Below are 19,240 nucleotides of genomic sequence, written 5' to 3'. Positions count from 1 at the left end.
ATGATTAAATGAATAAACACGTTCATTACTTAAATGTGTTATTATAAATTAAATAACTGAACACATCCTAGTACAGGAATAACATAAATCATTAAAACACTCTTATTTGCGGTGCAGTCTAAAAAGACACAAGTGCCTGTTTCAAAAAAGCCTCAGAGTAGGCCTACACTTCAGTCTTCGACAACACCTTCAATCAAAAAGTCAAACTTAGATCTGACGTTTTATTTTGAGATTTAATTTTGACAGTATTAGAGGTCAAAAGATCCGGCCTTCAATAGCACGTGTTATTGTAACACGTGCTAGAAAGAAAGAAAGAAAGAAAACAACGAAGAAACACAAAACAACGCTGTTTCTTTAACCAATAAATTTATGAGTCAGTCTAAAATATATTAATGTTAGCCTTAATCTGTAGAGGCCTGTCTTTTTCAACAGGCCATGCATCAAATCAATACGGGTTCAAAGTGTGGACAAACAGCAGCACACGTAACAGCTTTTATCAGTTTTATTTCTCCATCATTTAAGCTTTCAGTACTTATTTACTTACTTACTGAACGAGCAGCCTGTCTCTCCGCAGTGTAGACAGACAACAACATGCTGCAAACTCAAACGCTTCCTAACAAACCTTTAATGCCATGTGAGATCTCAGTGTGATGCTCGCTGCTTCACTGTGGGGTGAGACGGCGCTGGCAGACAAAAAACGGAGTGTCGGTACAAAGATGGAATAAAGGAAACAATCAGGAAAGTGCGGCAGTAATGAATAGAGGCAGACAGGCTGCTTATTAACATAATTGCATAGAAACGAGGAGCAGAGAGGATTTAAAGGCGCAGCAGAACACAGCTGCTCATCTGTGTCTGCTCTCAAACAATCACGCTATGCATGAATATTTGGAGAAAAAACAGAGTCGTATTTATGATTAAATTATGATACACAAGGTGTAAGGTATTTTGTTTATAAACGTGATATACGAATGTTATCCTTCATGGTTCATCCATCACTGGAACCCGATCCTCAATTTCTAAAACGCTGTCTCCAGGCCTACACTAAAAGCAGCAGGAAATGTTATGGTTAAAACATTGATAGGTCTATCTTCATTTGAAACCACGAAAATATTAAAATGTTTAAAACTAAGTGTATGAATAATTAGTCCCCCACCTAAAGTGCATTCTGCCACTGCTTTTTTATTTATTTATACAAAATACCAAACGTTTACTGTTTATTCCAGTAGCATATGCCATTGTAAAATAATAGTAATAACGATTACTTTATTAATTAAACAAAATCCCTTTTGGTTGACATATGACCTTGTTTAAATACTGAAAGCACTAATTATATCGATGTCTAATTTGAAAATGAAAACCGCTCCTTTTGTAAATGGTAAAGTCTATGGTTTAAAAACAAAAGGAGAACTGTTCCTTTATGAGCCTTGAGCCTATAATTACGCCATGAGCTGGGGGAGGGGCAGGTGTGAAGCTGCTGATAACATTAGCTCATACAGAAAGTACAGTATGATACCAGCAAAGAGCAGGATTGTAAATCCACCCGATTAGCCTGTTTGAAAATGAATTCTTTTTTTTTCTTTTTCTTTTTTTTTTGTTGTTGCGTGGAATGACATGGTTTGTAGATTTAAATCAATATCATCCAAACCTAAAAATTGTACAAATGTGCAGTATACATGCATTATTTTTTTAGACTGTTAAAACAAAAAATATTGAATGCTTGGGATTATGTGACAGGGTATCTAATTAAAAATGATTATAGCATACAATGTTACTGATGTAAATAACAATTTTAATTTTACTCGACTAAAGCAATTCCTGACTTTTTTTTTGTGAAAGGCTATCCTTCTATTGAACTTACATATAACAAGCCATTCAAGAACATATACAGAAAGTGATCTGCAGCTTAAATGCACCTGCACAGAAAACATAAAAGCTTATACACTAACACATGTAACATTCAGCAGGTCTGCAGCTTCAGGGGAGCCTGTTGTACTGATCCAAATGATCATCCTGATCCTATACCTCTCCACAATGACTGCTTTATAAAGGAGCATTTGACAAAGCTCCCCAAACTCTCTGCCTCAGCTATCTGTGTGTGAATATGTGTGCTAATGTGTGTATGTGTGTGTGTGTGTGTGTGTGTGTGTGTGTGTGTGTGTGTGTGTGTGTGTGTGTATGTGTGTGTGTGTGTGTGTGTGTGTGTGAGATGGGAATGTCACACACACCAGACAGAGGCAGATGCAGCATTAACTCTGCTGCCATGAGAGTGTCTCCTGGAAAAGTTGTCCTTTGTCTCTCTGCCTCTTTATGTCTGAGAGTCTCTCTCTCACAGCCTGTGTGGTGTGTATGGTGTGCGAATGTGTGTGTGAGTGAAGACATTGTGTCACTGATTGATGACACTCACACAAATGTGTATATATATATATATATATATATATATATATATATAGTCCCACAGTCCTCCAAGATGCACAGATTTGAATTTAAGTATCGACCATCACAATACATAGGCATGTCCATTGTAGAACCTGATCTGAAATGCTTTTGCTGCTATGAGAATGATTAAGGTAAAGTCGAATCAGGGAAACTATTTTGAGGTTCTCTGTGTAGGCCTGAGCTTCCCTGACGGCAGATCATTGTACATTTTTACGTCCTTGCAGCCCCCACAGCTGCCATCCTGTCTTAATCTGGGGATACAAGCGATTATCTTGCTATGGCTTGTTCTTGGCTTTGTAGCAGTGACAGGGGACCTTTCAGTGGTCTTTTTTTCCCATGGTCCACAGTCTGAGCGCTGAGACCCCTGAGGTGGACCAGTCGTCCTTTAGCAGCTTAGTGCCGGAGCAAACAGGGACATCAAACGCTGACACTGAGGCAGAGAGATGGAGATAAAGTGTACTAAAAATACAAGGGCACTTGAGACTCACAGTCTCAACCTTGTCCTATGACCAATATACTCACTGTGAACTAATGAAAAATATATAAATAATATGTATGTCCTGCACTTTATAAAACAAGTAAGAGAAAAAGATATGCCATTAGGTGATAATAAAATATGCCAAATGCATCTTTTCGTATATTCAACAAAATGTGTCTGTGTATTCATTTATTTTTTTCAGCTTCAATTGAATCAAAACTGAACAAACGAGAAAGTTATTGTAACAAAACTTTTTTTAAATATTTTTTACGACCAAACGAATTTACTCAGTGGCCATGTTTATGCTGAACATTCAAAACATATGAAGCAATGCAGCAGTTGATGTTATTCACAAATTAAATATATTACCCAAAAGTATTATGGGAACTGAATCACACAAAGTTAATTTCCATTCTCCCCCGCCAGTCGTTCAGACTGTCAGTCAAGTTCAAGTTCACAGAGGTGGAAGTGTCTCGACTTCATTGACGTCTGTCGTGCCTCCCCCGAAACTACCCCCCCTCTCCACCCTGGGCTGCAGTCTGACTGCATGGCGTTACAGAAGGGCTGTGGCGTTGTTATGGCAACATGTAGGACAGCCTGGCTATGTCCTCCTGAAAAGAACAAACTGTCAGAAAGAGAGAGAGAGAGAGAGAGCAAGAGAGACTCAGGTCCCCCCTAACAGCTGGGAGCAGACAAACCCCCTCAATCCAGCCCCACCCCTACCAGCCCAGGCTTTTCACACACCACCCAGACCCTGGGAACTCCGATAACACACACACACACAAACACACACACACACACACACACACACACACACACACACACACACATTATAATTCTGGCCAACTGTGTTGTGTAATCATGCACAGGATTTCCAAATAAAGCACCACATTAGAAAGAAAAAAATACTACAGTGAAGTTGATCACTAAACTGAGTAGCTGTTTGCCTGTGTGTGTATATGTGTCTGTGTATGTATGTGGTGTGTGTGTGTGCGTGTGTGTGAGAGAAAGACATTTTGTTGGTAAGATCTCATTCAACTTTGAGCATGAAAGGCGGATCATTTGCATAAACTGCATGCAGTCTGTCTGAGGTGTTATTTGGGGGGTGCAGCAGCACAGAGAAAAGATATGAGAGAACATGAAAAAAAAGAAAGCAGGGCGGTGCATTGTGGAGTTGCAAGAAGAAAGAGGAGGTTTGAATAAGAGAGAGGGTGAAAATTGGCAAAGAAAGGGTCTTAGCATATCTCCCAGTGGGATTTAATTGTCCAAGATCCTTCATATAATATGCTGAAGCTGGCAGAGGCATGGCTGAAGCTGGCAGAGGCATGGCTGCAGCGCTGATCTCCCGCCTAAACTCCATCAGAGGAGAGATGTTTTAACTGAGACCATTTAAAGCCGGGTGTTAATGATCATCTACACCTGACTGCACACTAACAAATGTTCTGTGTAAATCTGAAGTTATAGAGCTGGATGTGATTTTCTAATGTTGCTGTGCTTTGTCTTTTTTTTTTTTTTTTTTTTTTTTTTCAGAAAAGGGCCATCATGCTGCTGATGACACCGTGTTGAGTCGGCTCTTCAGAGTATCAACAGTGTAATCATGTATTACATGGACTCACATGGATTCATGGATTGCTGCCCCTGCAGTGAAGCTGCTGCAAAGAATGTTTCTATAAAATGTATGGATTTCAGAGAAGCCTGAATACATTAAAAGACATTAAAGACATTATGTAAACGTTTACTGTGTTTATCAATTATTCATGCATTGTAATTTTATCATATTGCAATTGGGCATAATGTGCGGTGACCATTAGATTACCAAGACAAGCAGACTGAAATATTATCCCTTATTTAATAAATCAATTCAGTCAGAATCTGGTAAATGTGTCATAATTTACTTTGTTGAACACTTTAGTAACACTGATCTCTATCCTTACAGTAAATTACACCAGCAACATGTTCAAATTATATTTTAACTTCAAGACATCTAAGTTAAATAGATGGAACATATCAGCTGCCATGTTACTGTAACTGCGAAGGGTGAGAAATGTGGGAAGGCATGTGGGAATCTGCATGAAGGACAAGCAGCTAAAATAATAAGTTGATTATCTATTTTCAATCATGATGCTTTATTATTTTGGGTCAAACAGAAAAAATGTATAATCAGCAAGACTGTACAGATGACATCTCTTCTTATAGTTTTTACTGTAAAATTTGGCAAGAAGAAGCTAAAGATGCTAACTAAGTTAAACCGACCACGTGTGTGATCTATTTAGACTCCAAATAATTGATACTCTATTCTCTCATGTCGTCTTAAATGACATGCCATGTTATTTCAGTGAAAGTGTTTTAAACCAACTGTTGCTTTACTATTCATAATGTGCAATAAATGTGACAAACAGACTGTGACATCTAATCTGTCTGTAATGTCTAGTTGTAAATTAGTGACCTGCCTCCCACATTGTAGCGACCTCGTGTCCGCAGAGTGTCAACCTGCTGCTGGACACAGAAAGTCATGACCTTTCACTCTCCTGGGACACAGTCTGACCCGACACATAGCCACCCAGAGACAGGATTAGAGACCTCTCTGAATTTCATTGTGACTTGAGGACTTCATTACAAAAACCTTAGATAATGTTCTGTTTCCCCAGCAGCCGCTGAAATGTACTTACCTCACAAGTCAAATGTTCTGCTCTTATACATCAGTCTTACATAAAGAGTCAGAAGACAGAACTCAGTTGTGAGAAAAGCAAAGTGTTACTGCAGGCCCTTTTAGAAGAAAAAAAAAAGTCCAAGCCAAAGTCTTTATTTTTCTTCTTTTAAAATACAAACGGTAAAATGTCTCTGAAATATTTTAAACGTGAAGGAATGTTTCTTGTTGTGGGAGTTAATTTTTTTCTGGCAGTCCACTTCTTCTTCAACATTATATTCCAAAGGTCAATACAATTTTCTATTAATGTATTTGTTTTTGCATAGATGACTGTTTGAACAAGGTGCACCTGTTCTTAAAATCCCAGTAATAACATCAGAAGATAAACTCTTCTGCAGTGTAGCTATACCGCTCCGTGCATGTCAGGCAGGAATGAACACACTTTAATCCTTCGTTAATAATTATGCATCACATAGTTTGAACGTTTAGAGTTGTTTCTGTTGCTAATTTTTGGTTTATGTTCACTGTCAGTGGTAGTTGACGTTCCGGGTTCACTTAGACCTCTCAGCTCTGCCTCATGAATCCTGAGCATGCAGCTGAAGAGCAGCTCTGTATGCGTGGAGAACTGAAGATGATGCTCCAGTCATTTATATCTTCCAACTGAGTGAGCTTTAGGTCTTGTACTCTTCGTTTGCATAAGAATAGAATCAGGTCCTGTGAACTTCCCCAACCTATTGACCCAGCTCCCCAGACATGAATGGCTGCGCGTTGAGGCTCCCCAGCCTCTCAAACAGGCTCTAAGCATGCCTTAAGTCCCAATCATGGTAATTTAATATATCTGAAGCCCCTGGCTGTTTGCTCGAGCCCCTCTGCAGTTTGTTTTAGACATTCTCTGCTTCTCACCTCATCAGCACCACTCTGTATTTGGCAGCTTTAAGGAGCTGCTGCAGCTCTGCAAGTTCTCTTTCAGCGGCTAAACAAGCCTCCATTCCACATAATTAGGAAAAAGTTTTTTCTTTTATTATTCAGTCTTTTGAAATAGAAAAAAGATGGAAGTCTCATTAAGCAGAAGAACAACACTGACACTGGTTGCAGCTTTGGTCCACACATTTTTCTTTAGTAAATTTAAAGTAAAATAGTCACATTCTGCACTCCTGTAGAAACTACTTATTGGTCTAATATGTTATTTATCATGTACCTTTTGTGTGCGGGTTTGCAAATAATTCTCCCTTTTTAACAGTTTAGAATTGTTCTATAATATCTGAGTGACTATGACTAAAAAGTTCAACATTTTCATTTGAACCTTTGCCATTTGTCTCACATTTTGGTTTCCTGCCAGACTTTTCTTAATGAGTTATAACAGAGTTGGTGAAACAAAGATCTGTTCATGCTTGGTACGAGCAATTCAAAAAAACAAACAAAACAAAAGATAGACAGACGCGACTGTAAAGAAGGTCTCCAGTGAGGTAAAGACTTCAAAGATAACAGAGCAGCCAGAGAGCCAGACAGTGCCTCTCATTTCATTCTTCATCAATCTCTTTTGAGGGAGAGTTTTAAGGGAGAACATCACAGCAGTCTAATGTGTTGGTCTTGTAAAGGGTCTGATAATAAAGCTAAGAACAAGCTAAATGTGTTTTCAAGATTTTCACATTGTGTTTTCATGATTTACCCTCTTTTACTCACAAACTGATTTCTTGTCTGCTCTGAGGACTTTCGTACAACCAGCTAAAGGAGTTTGTGGCATAGCTGGAGATACTTTCCCTATGATATAAACATGCTTGTATATACTTTCAACATGACATTGTTATTTTGGACATTGTAATTATCTTAAATTGTGGCAATTGATTGTAGCAGTGTTTATCTATGAAATAGATGGTTTGATGGATCTGAGGTTATACTGTTAGCATGCTTCACTTTGTCTCTGTTAATTGACTAAAACACATCAAAAAAATAATTAAAAGGTCCACAATATTTTCACATTTCAACAATTTCCACATTTCTATAGAAAACTATATCATTGGCTCCAAAAGTAAATACTTTCAAGAAGTCCTCTTGAATTATTGAAGGCGTGAACATTTGATTTATTTGACACCATTGAATTGTAAAAAATGTATTCACTTATTTAAATTTTTGTCTTTGCACTAACAAAGATAATTTCTATCTCATTTGACAGACACATTTCCCCTAAACATTTACTTACATTTATTTAATGCTGTGGATAAGGAAGACATTATTACTATACAGTTTTTCCATTACACATTTATACACTGGTCTGTTAACCACCAGCATGAACGTTTCATTCTAGACCTTATTTCTCTCTTTTATCTTGAAACTTGTGAGGAACACATGGTTTGATCTCTTCTTCAACAGGATGATTAGTGGTGCTAATTACAGCATGTTTAAAGCAGAATATAATGTTCTTGTTTCAAGGGGAAAGTTATCCAATCTTGGTTTGGAAAGAAAAATGCTGTTGTCTGTAGCACCACCTGCTGGAAACAAAGCACACTCCTGTCCCTCTCTTTGAACTCTTGTGCCCTGTTTCTTGGTTTTACATTGTTAACAATGCAAAATAATATAATAGATTGAATTATACGCCCCTGCTTCAGTTATGTTTTAGTATTTACACACCTTACTTCTTGATAGTTGCTTCAAATAACTGAATAAAATACTGATATGTTGTTCTGCTTTAGATAAAAGGTTAACTTTTGACTCAGCTAAAAACTTGGACGTGACTCATCCTTGATCATTATTATGCTGATGATCCTCAGAGGCTTACATTTCTAGCTCCCTCCACCAGATAGTTTAGAACTGAAGAAGCCTTTCGGAGGAGAGGCGAAACATGTTCAATATCTTCAACCAGTCCAGTTACCTTAAGATCAAGCTTTGAAATTTATCGTGACCTTGATGACTGAGGACCTACACAGACATCTTTAAGTAGAGGATGAAAGGCAACACATTATAGGCAAATTATCTAGATTGTTTTGTGAACATTTTTAAAGTATGTGTTTCAGGAAATTTGTACTGGGCCTTGGACTTCAGTGTGAACACAATTGTGAGGTTTTTAAGTGATGTCAGAATCCTTCTCTTACTGTTAAACAAGACAATTTTTCTTATTAATGAGTGCATCCGGCAACAAAACAACCCTTACATATAAGCAAAGCTCTTTCAAACTTTGCTCTCAAATCTTTTCTGCAGATCTTTCTTTCAGTGCACAGTGAGGATTTGGTGGATGGGTCACACTTTCCCAAACACAGAGCAGGATACAAAAACCATCCAGCTCAGCAGAAACATAAACCCTGAAAGGAGAAAGGAGTAGAAGACAACAAAGCTCTTATTTGTTTCTTTTCCCTTCACGTCCCAATCAAAGGGTCTAATTAACACAGCTTCTTTTCACATACTTGAGATCAAATAGCAATTATACAAGCAAACTTTGATGAGGTGGAATACCGAGCATTCATTGCTGCACATTCGACAATAATCTCAGCCTTCAGCCTGGTTCACTGCACAACCAGAGCTCAGAGAGGCCCTCTCTGCGAAAAACTAATGATCTCTAATAAAGCTCCATTCAGTGATCCCGGCTGCAGGACAAAAGATCTGCTTTTCACACACACACACACACACACACACACACACACACACACACACACACACACACGCACACTTGCGCACACAAGCACCTTTAATTAACCTGGATTTAAAAATTATTTATAATTTTGTACAGTTTGTAGACAAAATGACAATCTATGACATGGAGTTATTTGATTCTCCGGCTTTTCACCAACCGCCATCGGCTGTACCTATGACGACGTTCATTAATAAATAACAGCATAGTCACGTACTGCATTTCGGTCCTAAATACTAAACAGGGTTCATGCTTTTATCAAAGAAAGAATGGGCAACATATTACAAAACTATACAGCATACAGGCTTGAGTGTAAAGCTGTAAAGGACTGGAGAAAAGAAGAAGAACACAGTCTACTCACTGCTTATTTGGTTGTCACATAAATATCTTTAGGTCACAGTCATTCTGTGTCAGTTTATGTGCAATATGAAGCTATGCGTTGACCAAAGTCTGCTAACATGAGCCTGCTCACACAACAATGCAGGCCACAAGTAAAGGACAGTTTTTTCCGCCACTTGTGCTTAATGGTGCTGAATTATGATGTGTTCTAATCCATAACTCGCTGGAGAGCAGAAGCTTCAGAATAGTGAAGGTATCACCAAACAGCAGTTTGTTTTGGTCTAATATTGGGTCTCAAGGACAACATCTACTGGATCCAAAGGTTGCACATTCTTCCTTTAAATAAGCACACTACGGTTTGTTAATAGTCAAAACTTTATTGTATTCAAATTCAAAACTGATAGAAATCTCTATATTTTGCTCATCTCTGAGTACTTGTACTGTTCCAAGTTCAAGATCAAGCTGGACAGTTCCAGACAAATCGCAACTCTTAAAGATCTTTACAAATTCATATAATACTACAAAGCACATTCCCACATACAAAGATACCAAGTCGTACCCATACAAGGGAGATCAGTGGGGCATTTCATTAGGATTGGTGCATGAGCTGTATATCAATTAAGGGGGAGATATTGCATGTTAAGATAAATATTCAATGAAAGATATTTAGGACTTAGGACTGTAAAAAACACATAAAACAAATATAAATATAAATACACATGCAAGACTTGAGCGTTCATGAACATAGGATCTCAATGCCTGAGAGGCAGAGAGGAAAGAGGCTAAATTTCACGAGGAGAGCACACAATCACAGGGCCACAGTGTCTCTCTGTGTCCAGTCAGGGCAGTGTGTGCACATCAGGTTTTGTGCGTCTCTGACGAGATGTGACAGCCCAGCTCGCACTCAAAGATCCACGAATTTGGTCCATTTTTCTGCCTTTTCCATTTACAATGCTTCAGTGGAGATTTCTTTATTTCAGAATGGACAATGGTCTCTTTCTTTTCCATTCCCTACATCTCCCTCTCTCTGCTTCACACACACTCACACACCAACTCACACACAACAGACACACACACACACACACACACACACACACACACACACACACACACACTCACAAAGCCTCGCTGGCAGACGCACGCACACTTGCTTGCTGTCATGCTCATTTTGATGGTAATTAATGACATCACCAGTGCGTGTGGGTGCATGGTGTGTATATGTGTTTGTGTGTGTGTGTGTGTGTGTGTGTGTGTGTGTGTGTGTGTGTGTGTATTGAGAGGGTGCGTTTGTTTGTTGAGCAAACCGTGGGAACAGGGAGCTCTCCAGGGTGGCGAGTCAGGGCCTCCAACAATACATATGCTGTTGCTTTTCACCCAAACACCCTCCCTTCCCAGGAGAATCATCCCCCCCACCTCTGCTGTCCCCCGTTTCCCTCCTTTTCCTCAATGACTCTCTCTCCCATCCTTCGTCTACACTGGTCACAGTGTGCAGTGTGAGATGACTGCCCCCTCTCTGTCAGTGTGTCTCACCAACATGAACTTGATGATGATGATAACGATGCTGTAAAAGTCACTTGTGCACCTGGCTAGAGTTGGAGACCTTTAGAGCATTGATGAGTTTAATTAATTAATAATTACTAACATTAGCAGAGGAGAATACTGTGAATACTTGAAACCACTTAACATTTGAAAAAGAACACGTTTTTAATATACCTTGTAATGTTAGAAATGTTACTTTCTCAAATAGATGTTCTGTTTTAAATAAATCTTCCTTGTAGCTTTGATAAATCTCCTTTAAAATAATTAAAACCTCAGTTAGGCCAGACTTTTTTCATCTTGAAGCCACAGAGTGTATGTAGCCCTTTAATGTTCCATATCACTTTTTCCACCTGAACTCAAAAAATAGAAAATACCTGTTGGCAAAATGTATTTATTTGTTCAGATTCTTATCGTGAAGCTGCTATACAAGGCCCTTTTCACCCAACCAGAGTTTGTATCAGTAGTCTGCAAGGCAGCTCATTTTGTTATTTATTCAGGGAGTTTAGGAGAGAAGCAATAGTGAAGAAGAATTGCTGAGGAGCTCACATGCAATATCCTGAAGAACCCCTTCAGACCAGTATTTTTTCTGCTGGGCAAAAAAACGCTTTCATAAAATGATTCTGACTCCTCTCCAACATAAAAACAAAGTGGAAAAAATTAATTTTGCTAACTCATTTTTTATTAGAATTTTTTCATGTCCATTCCAATGGACGCCACGACAATATGGGCGTAAAATCTCATAAAAATCATTTAAATTCCAACACATGCAACACCACACTTTGTATAGGAGGCTGATAACATAGTTATTATACTTTAAAATACTAGGAACTCAAACTCAAACTGGAGAAGACGTCAGCTTGTGGATATTTCATGTATTCTCATTTTCGATGTGCATCTTTGAAGTAGTTTTGGTGTGTACTAAAGAGGTTCTTTAGGCCTACTAATGATAACCTTATAATAAGGTTTTGTTTTTAAAGGGCAGGTGTGGGAAAGTAGGTATGCTCCTTCATCCCGGCTTACAATCCTTGGTGCACGTTTCCTAATTCTCCCTCGTGCAGTTGCCTGAAATGGCTGATTTCAGATTCTCCTGTATTGCTTTCATTCTTGAGTCATCAGTAGCCTTTCATTCTTGCATAAAACTCATGCAGGAGAATCTGAAATCAGTCATTTCAGACCACTGCAAGAGGGAGAACCACCTAATGGACTGGGATGCGGCCAAGGTCATAAGGACAGAAAGCAACAAGTTCCACCGGTGGATCAAAGAGGTGGTGGAAATCAGGAAACGGGCACCAAGGACTGTAAACTGTGATGAAGGAACATACCAACCTTCCCACACCTGGGAAACAGTCCTGCAGAGACGCCCCAAGCTGTCTAACAAACCATCTGACAGCAGGGGGCACTCTCCATTTACGAGACGTTCAAGGAAGTCTTCGACTTTATACTCTACAAGAACGTTATGTACAAAGAATATATATTAAAAATGACATAATTATGAATAAATGAACCGTGGCATCATACTTTACCAACAAAAAGCTTACAAGTATGTTTTTGCTTTATATACTGACACCTAACATATGGGTGTTAGCTAAACTCACCCAACTACTGCTGTCCATTGCGATGGACATCAGACTTTGAAAAAATCCTTTGAATTAAGTACATGATATATGTTCAAAATAACTTCATATGTTATTACTTGTAACAGTTAAAATTATACTGACAGAAAGTTTTTTTGGCCAGCATGAACAAAAATGTATATTTTTGGCTGAAAATGGGCACTTTTGCTTCCCTCTCTGAATTCGCTCCACCATGCTTGTCTTGTCAGATGTCTGACACTCTCTCAGAGCATGCTCAAAGTCATGACGTGATTGTGATTGGATAATCAGGACCCGGTTAGTAACCAGCATCATCCAACTACAGAGTATTTATTGGTTTAGAGACAGAAATATGTCATGTCCATTCCAATGGACGCAGGGTCTTAAGGGGTTGCTCTTGAAGATGAAAAATATTTCACAGTGCTCAGTATAAAATTATTTCTATTCTAATACAGGCTAATATGTGTTTCCAGACACAGTAATAAAGAAGACCATCAGGGCCTGTTTAGTTTAGATTATTAGTTTAGTTTTCAGGGACCATGTACAAAAACAACATTAATCTCACAGACAAAAGATGCTTCGTTCCAGATTATAGCAGTTTTTTCCATCTGCAAGCAGGTCAACACAGAATACACACACAATACAATAAAACACAGAAATTCACATCATATCACAATACACATTTGCTAAGACTCCACACAAAGGCAAATAATGTTTGCATTGTTAAAGTTAAAATACTGAATTAAAGTTAAAATACTGAACACACTGTGTGTAATCTTGTGATATATGAATCAGTTATCGCTGAGAAAGTGACCCCCAAGACCAAAAAGCAAAATAGCATGCAGTAGTTGCAAATGTTCCTTGATCATGTTTTTTCTATTTAAATGTCTGCTCTCTGTGGGTTGTGTGGAGCTCCTGAGTTAATGCTCACATTCTCATTTGATTCACCTTTGCGAAACTGATGAAAAGTGCAGGATGGATAGGTCCAAACTTCTTCTTAAAGTCTCAATGGTCAATGTTCTATTCAATCCATCTCTTTGTTCAATCTGTGGAATATGTTCTCGTATTTACACCTGTGTCAATGGTCAAAATTGTTCTTCACCTAAGATTCTTAGCTGCTCTTTATATAAAGTGTTACCAAATCTTCATATAAACTCCTTTGAATTCAAGGTTACAGCACTTTAAGAGTCAGTCAAATTTTGACATTGAAAATAGAAATGATTTAAACTGTGCTCCAAAACAACAACCTGCATTTTGACTTCAATATCAGCAATAAGCTAAAAACAAGCAAAAAATAAAATGATGCCAAGAGCTTCTTTGCTTAGGCTATAATAATCAGTCTCTTATGTAGTAATTAGAGCTCTGGCAGGTGGAGCACCTAATTAGCTAAAGCATTCATTTTGATCCTTCGCACATGTTTGAAAGCACCCCTCATTTCTTCTTCTCTTACTCCAGCAGGGAACCAGCGGCCTTTGTACCACAACCAAAGAACTCCCCTGCTATGAATAGTACTTTTCTGCTTTTCCTCCTCAGCAGTGCTGCCTGCGAGGTCGTCTCCCCTGAGACCTTCCCCTTCGACCCCAACAAATGAACTCCTGTCGAGTGTATAAAAAAGTGGTGATTGGCCTTTAGTGATTCTGGTTGTTCAGGCTGTGGACCTTAGATGAGTAAGCACAATGACAGAAAGGATCCTAAAGAGATGGGAAGAGTGGAGTTTCGTTCAGCAGCAGCAGGGTGTCAGTTTGATATTACTTCATGACTCCAGAGTGTGGACAGTAAGGGGGGTTATACTATGGTTCCTAAATGGTTATTTCTCAATCTCACTGAATCAGAAAGATGAGGGTTTTTTTGTAGTTTAATGAGAAAAGAATACGGCCTTTAAAAACAAAACAACTTGTAAGTTCAATGTGATTTTCCTTTTTAAATATGATAACGTAGTAAAATATGTAAATGAAAGCTGTGACTAATGAAGTCACTGTCAGCATGGACCCTCTTGAAGGGCATGAGTTTTTCAAGAGGGGGCTTTTGAGTTTTGTTCAGACCATAAGAGGCCCTGCATCTCCATCATCAGCTATAATGTCCATCTGAGAGCCCATATGCACTTTACAGTGAGCTCCAATCAGCTCACAAAGGTGATATAATTGCCAGGGAAGGATGGGACAAGGCCACTGCCTTTGGAGTTCTTCCGTCTCCTCCTTTTTTTCCATTGCACCTATTCTCTCCCCCTCCAGACCCTCTGATTATACTCCCCTCCCTCATTGTCCCATTATCCCCCTCCAACAACAGGCCAATTTGTCCCTCCAGCTTGGCACCCGCCTCCCCTACTGCTGCGTTATTTAGCCCCTCTTCTGCACTTCAATGGCAGGTACTGATTAGAGAACTTCCAAGGCCTCCTCACCATGCCTCAAAACTCCCCCCTCCCCTTCCCTGCAACCTTTAATCTGATTACAGGCTTTCTGCAGCTTTTCAGAGGAGGCCAGTCCCAGGAGGACAATAGCGGACCAAGTGGTTTCACAAACACTCTCCCCAGGGTTGGTTGATTCACAAGAGGAGTTGTCTCCACTCTCCTCTGACATCAGGTCCCTGCAAGGCCGGACTGCACTGTGATTCAAAGGAAACAGCTGAGTTAGAGTAGGTCTGTCTCTCAACTCTTGAACACCATCTTAAAAAGTTAGTCACAACAAGCTTCAGATAAAGAAAAAAAAAAGTGAGATAAACAAATCTTTCTCTGGTTACTATTGTCAAATTCTGATCATCTTGGGTTTTGGGGAAAAATATTTTGAGTCTAATATAAATCTGTTTTATTGAAAACACTTAAAAGATATAATATTAATTTAATTGCAAATAAAGCTGACATGTCTCACCAAACTAGCTGAATGAATGTTGAACAAAGATTTTAAATCACTCTCACATCGCAGACTTTCCATGTTGTTGATTACAGACGGTTTGAGCATTGAAATGAATCAACCTGTTAAATGAATGAGGATATCATGTAGGTATATAACATGTTTAAGCACCACTATTACACTGATTGACTCAGAATGGACTAAAGGGTATAAATCTGTGCAAAAGTACCAGAGACATCCGCTTTCTATGTTGTGCTAATTTCTTCTCTCTTACCTGTTGCCTACATTAACGACATATGCAACACAGCTGCCACCAGTTTGGACATTTGTGTGCTGCTAATTAAGTCACAGCTGATCTCAAAGGGCCAGTGAACGATATCTTAGAAAGCTCATTTCTGCTGACCAGCACAATTACTCTTCTTAATAACTCTGTTTCTGTTCTTAATAATTTTAATGATAATGACCTCTTTGATGAGTTTCATGTTGTTCTTCAATGTGCGGACGCAGACTCGACTGCGCGTCCTTTTTAATTTTTCTTGAGTCAGTCTGTTTGTAAACTGAGCACACTTCTTAACAACATAAAGCATGCATGTACTGTATACATCACGTTGTACAACATAATGTTGTACACAGAGGTGATTGTGAGAGGTAATCGGAGGTAATCGTGCTCGGGCATGGTTAGTTCTGATACAGTATGACTGTGGGAGCTGGGAGGCAGTATTGTTTGAGCACGGTACGGATGGCCAGTGTGACACCACTCTTATCGAGAATGCAATTTTAATTATTTTAGATTAAAGTGTGGCGTTTGACACTGTAGATCATGCCGTTTTAAATAAAAGTCTGGAGTCCTGGGTTGATGTAAGGGGCACTGCAATTAGTTGGTTTTATTCTTATCTCTTAGACTGAACCTCTGCGGTTACCATTGGTAACCACTCATTCTCCACCTCTTGTTTTACCTGTGGTGTACCACAAGGTTGGTTTTTAGGCCTACTGTTATTTTCTATTTATATACTCCCACTCTGTTAAATTATCCAGTGCCATAACCTTTGTTTTTAATGCTATGCAAACGACATAAACCTTCTGCTGAGACTTGGAAACTAACTGTCTCAAGGATAAAAAATGTTGGATGGCTGAAAGTTTTTTTATGGTAAAATGAGTCAAAGTCAGAAATCATCTTCATCATCTTATTTAATTTTTGATTCAGACCTCACCTTCAACCAAAACATTAGGAAAGTCATCCAATCCTGTTTCATTAACATCAGATCCATTCAAAAAATGTAATCATTTCTCCCACCTGCTGAACTTGAAAAAATAATTCACTCATTAATCCGAGCCTTTGTGATCAGGGCCCCTCGACTTTGGAACGACTTGCCTGAGGATATAAAATGGAAGGTCAGTGAAACATTTTAAATCACTTCATAAAACTCCCTTTTATAGACTTCAGCCTTTACACATTATTAGTATTAGTAGTCTATCCCTTCTTTTATTGATTCTTTTGCTTTTCTTTTCCTTTAACATTTATATCCATCTCTTCTTTAAATGGTTTAGCCTTAAAAATAAATCACTTCCTATATTCATTTTTTTTTAAATCTTTATTCATTCCTACTCATTTTAATGTTGAACTCTTCAGCCATCTGTTGCTTTATATATTCATTTAACTCTCTGTAAAATAATAGGATAAAATTAAAGAGGATCAAAGAATATATTGTGTTTTATTGTGCTCATAGCACTAACTCTGAGGTGTTCAAGCTCATCAGTCTATTTACAGATCACTCCTCAGAGTACTTGACTTCTTTGTTCTATTTATTTTCTGCCACCTGACAGACCAGCAAAGCTCATGTACACTCAATGTATTTAGAGTTCATTAAATGTTATAGTGACTGGTCAGGAAATGACCCCATTGACTGACCAGTACGAGCCTCATTACCATCAGAAAAAGCAGAAAGCAGAGCGACGTGATCCCTGCAGACATGAAGGCAGCTCACAATGAACTGAAGGACCCGGTTTAACCCTTTTTGACTCCACACACACAAGTTAAGCTGTGGTGCGCTGTTAAAGAGGTGACGACTTTTCTCCACCGATTATAGGATCTTCATCCAGTAAACTAACTGGACCCAATGACGCACGAGAGACCTGAAATCATCAAAGTCACAGGACTCACAGTCACACTTCATCTAAATTCACATATTGACACATTACAATGATTATCAACCTAACATCTACTAAAACAAGAGCCTACGTCATGAAATGATGACACACCTGGAAAGGTTGCAGTTTCATCTTCAGCTTTTCAAGAAATAGCCTTTTTATTTTGCTATAGACAGTGATACATTATGTATTGTTTCTTAAAAATTTTAACAGTAATTACTTGTTTTCAGAAATATTGCAGAGAAATCTGTCAGTGATCAGGTAGTCAGGTAGGTTTTCTAATGAAATCGAAACTAGAGAAGGTAGATTATCCCTCTGGATGCTGGTCTCCAGTCCAGAGTAGAGTTGCCACAGAGAACCAATTCTTCTTTTTTTTCTGATAAACCAAAATTTAGGATTGAGCTTTGTTTGAATGGTAGATCATGATTTCTTGTACATTTGGCCTCATACCTCCATCTTGTGGATTTACAATGTTACTGCATTTAAGAGGGAGCTAATTCCTATGTCAGTTGATGTGTCATGTGTAGCAAGAGTGTTTCAATTAATCTTATTTCTGTTTTCTCTTGCTGGTCTTTAGAGATAATTTAATCTTGTATCTTCAATTTTCATTTTTTACCTGATTGGTCATTTTAAGTGTATGAACATGGACTCTATAATGCATCATGGTCAAAAAGGTAATTTATTGCTTTGATTTACTATATTGTCAATCACTGAATTTTAACAGATATGTTAACAAGCCAAACAACTACAGCTTGTTAAAGGTCAAAAACAAGACACTCTTCTAAAAAATAAAGAAGAGTGTCTTGTTTTTTTGTTGTTGTTTATTTAAATTTTTTTGGTGTTTCTTTTGTTCTACCAAAGAGCACCTTCACCTATGTAGTTTGAACATCTGAGCGCTCCAAAGTTTCACTTTTCTTTTGCTTATAATCACAGCTTGTATTCTTCTTTGTTGATTCTGGATGAACTCTTTTTGATTGGTTTTTTTTTTGTTTTAATGACAATTTGTCTTTAAGAGTAGGTTTTGGAGGATTTCACAGTTATTGTCTAATTACCCATGACAAACGTGTACAAAGACTGGACATAAACAGATACTCATGACTTCTTTAAAATTGCAACAAATTGAAAAATGCCTTTGATTTCATGCTTTTTATTCACATTTGCTTCTTTTTTAAAGCCACTGTCACATGGCTATCACACTTAAAGTGTTTTGTTATTACATGTACATGATGTAACAGACACATATTAGCAGATGTAAAGACAACACAATAACTTTGGTATTTATTTCCATTTACACATGATTTACTCAATACTTTCAACTAAAACACATAATCATTTTACAAGCAATCAGTCACATACAATCACAACTGCTATATTTCGGTCACATTCAACAATAAAACAAACCAAATCACTGGAAATTATATCATAGCTTCTGTATCTGCTCAAAACTTCCCCCTTCAGAACAAGTTTTGCTACAAAAACAATATGTACATTCAGCTTAGAAAGAACTATCATCATTACTATTCAATAATAACAACTAAATTAAGTCCTTTGATTAATCACATGGCACCTTTTAATTGCACAACAACATAAACT

Source organism: Symphodus melops (assembly GCF_947650265.1).
Source record: "Symphodus melops genome assembly, chromosome: 3".
In the NCBI taxonomy this organism is placed as follows: domain Eukaryota; kingdom Metazoa; phylum Chordata; class Actinopteri; order Labriformes; family Labridae; genus Symphodus; species Symphodus melops.
Note: the sequence above shows the minus strand (reverse complement) of the source record.